This window comes from Conger conger, chromosome 15, assembly GCF_963514075.1.
Source record: "Conger conger chromosome 15, fConCon1.1, whole genome shotgun sequence".
Taxonomy (NCBI): Eukaryota; Metazoa; Chordata; class Actinopteri; order Anguilliformes; family Congridae; genus Conger; species Conger conger.
The window spans coordinates 34,094,556-34,099,555 of record NC_083774.1 but is presented as its reverse complement, the minus strand read 5'-3'; the positions used below and the strand labels follow the sequence as shown (position 1 = coordinate 34,099,555).

The following is a 5,000-nucleotide window of genomic DNA, read 5'->3' as shown; positions in this document are numbered from 1 at the left end:
ACTGAAGTAATGTCCTATTACTAAATACATTTGATAAGTACTTGAGAATCTCAGCCAGTCTCTATGGGGGTACAGGGACAGGAAATTGGATTCTGTAAAAAATGGCAAGGTATGAAATTTCAGTATGTTAAATGTCAAGATTGGCACTTATTAAAACCGTAGTTTGGGTAAACCCTTACAATTTGGCACACCACAGTAGTTTGGGGTTACATCTCTGCACTCGCAAAAGGTAGAGAGATGGCTGAGAGCTCATTTTAAGTGGGAGGACAGCTACGCTTCTACAAATGAAATAGCAATTTACACTGCAATGCCTCTTTAAGGCACTGAGTAGAAATCTATGGGAGCCTCTGAGTTCAAGTCCTTCTGGTGATGAGTCAAATGTTTTCATTGTAATTGATATTAGCAGCCAATGTCAGGGTTCTTCTGAAGAAACTTCCGAAAAAACCACTGCCGTCCTGTCAGGATGGCCGAGCGGTCTAAGGCGCTGCGTTCAGGTCGCAGTCTCTTCTGGAGGCGTGGGTTCGAATCCCACTTCTGACAGTCCATGGGGCTCTTTTCCATCAGCAGATGCATTCAGTTGTGTTTCTGGACGTGCTTGTGAAGATGAACTTTTCAAGCACAGCCGCCGTGAGCAGGCAGGCAGGTAATCGTGGCCGAGTGGTTAAGGCGATGGACTAGAAATCCATTGGGGTCTCCCCGCGCAGGTTCGAATCCTGCCGATTACGTCCTGTTTGTTTTCGTGGCAATTCATGTTGGCAGCAGATTGTTCTGCGTCTCCTGTTACTAACTCCAGTTGATAAGTACTTGAGAATCTCACCCAGTCTCTGCGAGGCTTCATCGAAATGAGCCTCTGTGATGCGAACCCGAACCGTAACTTGGGAAATAAAGTACTTCTCACTAACCTAACCCTAGAAATTCATTGGGGTCTCAATGAAAAGTTTTGAATACGGCCAGTGTGTTTTCCTTGCAATTCAAGTTGGGAGCCGAAAGATACTCTCTGTTAAGCACACAAGCTCAAGTTTGGTAGCATCAGCTTTCTAGGTACATTTTGCTACTCCTTCAATATGCCATGATCTATCACAACATATGACAAAAGCATTGCTATGTTCCTGCATCAAATTGCTACCAGTCTGCTATATCTCGCATACATGCATTTTATAGCTACCTGAAGGCTACTGTCGACATATTTCTGCCAGTAACAATTGGAATATTTTTCCTGCCACTAATAAATATGTCAATGGCATTTAAAGTGCATTTTGGTGTCCTCAACAGTAGGTTAACTGCACAAATTGATCCAACTGAAGTAATGTCCTATTACTAAATACATTTGATAAGTACTTGAGAATCTCAGCCAGTCTCTATGGGGGTACAGGGACAGGAAATTGGATTCTGTAAAAAATGGCAAGGTATGAAATTTCAGTATGTTAAATGTCAAGATTGGCACTTATTAAAACCGTAGTTTGGGTAAACCCTTACAATTTGGCACACCACAGTAGTTTGGGGTTACATCTCTGCACTCGCAAAAGGTAGAGAGATGGCTGAGAGCTCATTTTAAGTGGGAGGACAGCTACGCTTCTACAAATGAAATAGCAATTTACACTGCAATGCCTCTTTAAGGCACTGAGTAGAAATCTATGGGAGCCTCTGAGTTCAAGTCCTTCTGGTGATGAGTCAAATGTTTTCATTGTAATTGATATTAGCAGCCAATGTCAGGGTTCTTCTGAAGAAACTTCCGAAAAAACCACTGCCGTCCTGTCAGGATGGCCGAGCGGTCTAAGGCGCTGCGTTCAGGTCGCAGTCTCTTCTGGAGGCGTGGGTTCGAATCCCACTTCTGACAGTCCATGGGGCTCTTTTCCATCAGCAGATGCATTCAGTTGTGTTTCTGGACGTGCTTGTGAAGATGAACTTTTCAAGCACAGCCGCCGTGAGCAGGCAGGCAGGTAATCGTGGCCGAGTGGTTAAGGCGATGGACTAGAAATCCATTGGGGTCTCCCCGCGCAGGTTCGAATCCTGCCGATTACGTCCTGTTTGTTTTCGTGGCAATTCATGTTGGCAGCAGATTGTTCTGCGTCTCCTGTTACTAACTACAGTTGATAAGTACTTGAGAATCTCACCCAGTCTCTGCGAGGCTTCATCGAAATGAGCCTCTGTGATGCGAACCCGAACCGTAACTTGGGAAAGAAAGTACTTCTCACTAACCTAACCCTAGAAATTCATTGGGGTCTCAATGAAAAGTTTTGAATACGGCCAGTGTGTTTTCCTTGCAATTCAAGTTGGGAGCCGAAAGATACTCTCTGTTAAGCACACAAGCTCAAGTTTGGTAGCATCAGCTTTCTAGGTACATTTTGCTACTCCTTCAATATGCCATGATCTATCACAACATATGACAAAAGCATTGCTATGTTCCTGCATCAAATTGCTACCAGTCTGCTATATCTCGCATACATGCATTTTATAGCTACCTGAAGGCTACTGTCGACATATTTCTGCCAGTAACAATTGGAATATTTTTCCTGCCACTAATAAATATGTCAATGGTATTTAAAGTGCATTTTGGTGTCCTCAACAGTAGGTTAACTGCACAAATTGATCCAACTGAAGTAATGTCCTATTACTAAATACATTTGATAAGTACTTGAGAATCTCAGCCAGTCTCTATGGGGTTACAGGGACAGGAAATTGGATTCTGTAAAAAATGGCAAGGTATGAAATTTCAGTATATTAAATGTCAAGATTGGCACTTATTAAAACCGTAGTTTGGGTAAACCCTTACAATTTGGCACACCACAGTAGTTTGGGGTTACATCTCTGCACTCCAAAAGGTAGAGAGATGGCTGAGAGCTCATTTTCAGTGGGAGGACAGCTACGCTTCTACAAATGAAATAACAATTTACACTGCAATGCCTCTTTAAGGCACTGAGTAGAAATCTATGGGAGCCTCTGAGTTCAAGTCCTTCTGGTGATGAGTCAAATGTTTTCATTGTAATTGATATTAGCAGCCAATGTCAGGGTTCTTCTGAAGAAACTTCTGAAAAAACCACTTCTGTCCTGTCAGGAAGGCCGAGCGGTCTAAGGCGCTGCGTTCAGGTCGCAGTCTCTTCTGGAGGCGTGGGTTCGAATCCCACTTCTGACAGTCCATGGGGCTCTTTTCCATCAGCAGATGCATTCAGTTGTGTTTCTGGACGTGCTTGTGAAGATGAACTTTTCAAGCACAGCCGCCGTGAGCAGGCAGGCAGGTAATCGTGGCCGAGTGGTTAAGGCGATGGACTAGAAATCCATTGGGGTCTCCCCGCGCAGGTTCGAATCCTGCCGATTACGTCCAGTGTGTTTTCGTGGCAATTCATGTTGGCAGCAGATTGTTCTGCGTCTCCTGTTACTAACTCCAGTTGATAAGTACTTGAGAATCTCACCCAGTCTCTGCGAGGCTTCATCGAAATGAGCCTCTGTGATGCGAACCCGAACCGTAACTTGGGAAAGAAAGTACTTCTCACTAACCTAACCCTAGAAATTCATTGGGGTCTCAATGAAAAGTTTTGAATACGGCCAGTGTGTTTTCCTTGCAATTCAAGTTGGGAGCCGAAAGATACTCTCTGTTAAGCACACAAGCTCAAGTTTGGTAGCATCAGCTTTCTAGGTACATTTTGCTACTCCTTCAATATGCCATGATCTATCACAACATATGACAAAAGCATTGCTATGTTCCTGCATCAAATTGCTACCAGTCTGCTATATCTCGCATACATGCATTTTATAGCTACCTGAAGGCTACTGTCGACATATTTCTGCCAGTAACAATTGGAATATTTTTCCTGCCACTAATAAATATGTCAATGGCATTTAAAGTGCATTTTGGTGTCCTCAACAGTAGGTTAACTGCACAAATTGATCCAACTGAAGTAATGTCCTATTACTAAATACATTTGATAAGTACTTGAGAATCTCAGCCAGTCTCTATGGGGTTACAGGGACAGGAAATTGGATTCTGTAAAAAATGGCAAGGTATGAAATTTCAGTATATTAAATGTCAAGATTGGCACTTATTAAAACCGTAGTTTGGGTAAACCCTTACAATTTGGCACACCACAGTAGTTTGCGGTTACATCTCTGCACTCGCAAAAGGTAGAGAGATGGCTGAGAGCTCATTTTAAGTGGGAGGACAGCTACGCTTCTACAAATGAAATAACAATTTACACTGCAATGCCTCTTTAAGGCACTGAGTAGAAATCTATGGGAGCCTCTGAGTTCAAGTCCTTCTGGTGATGAGTCAAATGTTTTCATTGTAATTGATATTAGCAGCCAATGTCAGGGTTCTTCTGAAGAAACTTCCGAAAAAACCACTGCCGTCCTGTCAGGATGGCCGAGCGGTCTAAGGCGCTGCGTTCAGGTCGCAGTCTCTTCTGGAGGCGTGGGTTCGAATCCCACTTCTGACAGTCCATGGGGCTCTTTTCCATCAGCAGATGCATTCAGTTGTGTTTCTGGACGTGCTTGTGAAGATGAACTTTTCAAGCACAGCCGCCGTGAGCAGGCAGGCAGGTAATCGTGGCCGAGTGGTTAAGGCGATGGACTAGAAATCCATTGGGGTCTCCCCGCGCAGGTTCGAATCCTGCCGATTACGTCCAGTGTGTTTTCGTGGCAATTCATGTTGGCAGCAGATTGTTCTCCTGTTACTAACTCCAGTTGATAAGTACTTGAGAATCTCACCCAGTCTCTGCGAGGCTTCATCGAAATGAGCCTCTGTGATGCGAACCCGAACCGTAACTTGGGAAAGAAAGTACTTCTCACTAACCTAACCCTAGAAATTCATTGGGGTCTCAATGAAAAGTTTTGAATACGGCCAGTGTGTTTTCCTTGCAATTCAAGTTGGGAGCCGAAAGATACTCTCTGTTAAGCACACAAGCTCAAGTTTGGTAGCATCAGCTTTCTAGGTACATTTTGCTACTCCTTCAATATGCCATGATCTATCACAACATATGACAAAAGCATTGCTATGTTCCTGCATC

The 5,000-nt window shown here is 43.7% G+C and overlaps 7 non-coding genes across 7 annotated transcripts; all 7 read left to right on the top strand.

Annotated features, from left to right (window-relative positions):
• The first annotated feature begins 457 nt into the window (after nt 1-457).
• On the top strand, nt 458-540 carry trnal-cag (transfer RNA leucine (anticodon CAG)). Its single transcript has one exon. It is a non-coding gene; the product is annotated as a tRNA-Leu (tRNA).
• Nucleotides 541-643: 103 nt separating this feature from the next.
• Nucleotides 644-725, top strand: trnas-aga (transfer RNA serine (anticodon AGA)). Its single transcript has one exon. It is a non-coding gene; the product is annotated as a tRNA-Ser (tRNA).
• Nucleotides 726-1,754: 1,029 nt separating this feature from the next.
• Nucleotides 1,755-1,837, top strand: trnal-cag (transfer RNA leucine (anticodon CAG)). Its single transcript has one exon. It is a non-coding gene; the product is annotated as a tRNA-Leu (tRNA).
• A 103-nt stretch (nt 1,838-1,940) lies between these two features.
• Nucleotides 1,941-2,022, top strand: trnas-aga (transfer RNA serine (anticodon AGA)). The gene has a single exon. It is a non-coding gene; the product is annotated as a tRNA-Ser (tRNA).
• Nucleotides 2,023-3,236: 1,214 nt separating this feature from the next.
• On the top strand, nt 3,237-3,318 carry trnas-aga (transfer RNA serine (anticodon AGA)). The gene has a single exon. It is a non-coding gene; the product is annotated as a tRNA-Ser (tRNA).
• Nucleotides 3,319-4,347: 1,029 nt separating this feature from the next.
• On the top strand, nt 4,348-4,430 carry trnal-cag (transfer RNA leucine (anticodon CAG)). Its single transcript has one exon. It is a non-coding gene; the product is annotated as a tRNA-Leu (tRNA).
• Nucleotides 4,431-4,533: 103 nt separating this feature from the next.
• On the top strand, nt 4,534-4,615 carry trnas-aga (transfer RNA serine (anticodon AGA)). Its single transcript has one exon. It is a non-coding gene; the product is annotated as a tRNA-Ser (tRNA).
• Nucleotides 4,616-5,000: the final 385 nt, after the last annotated feature.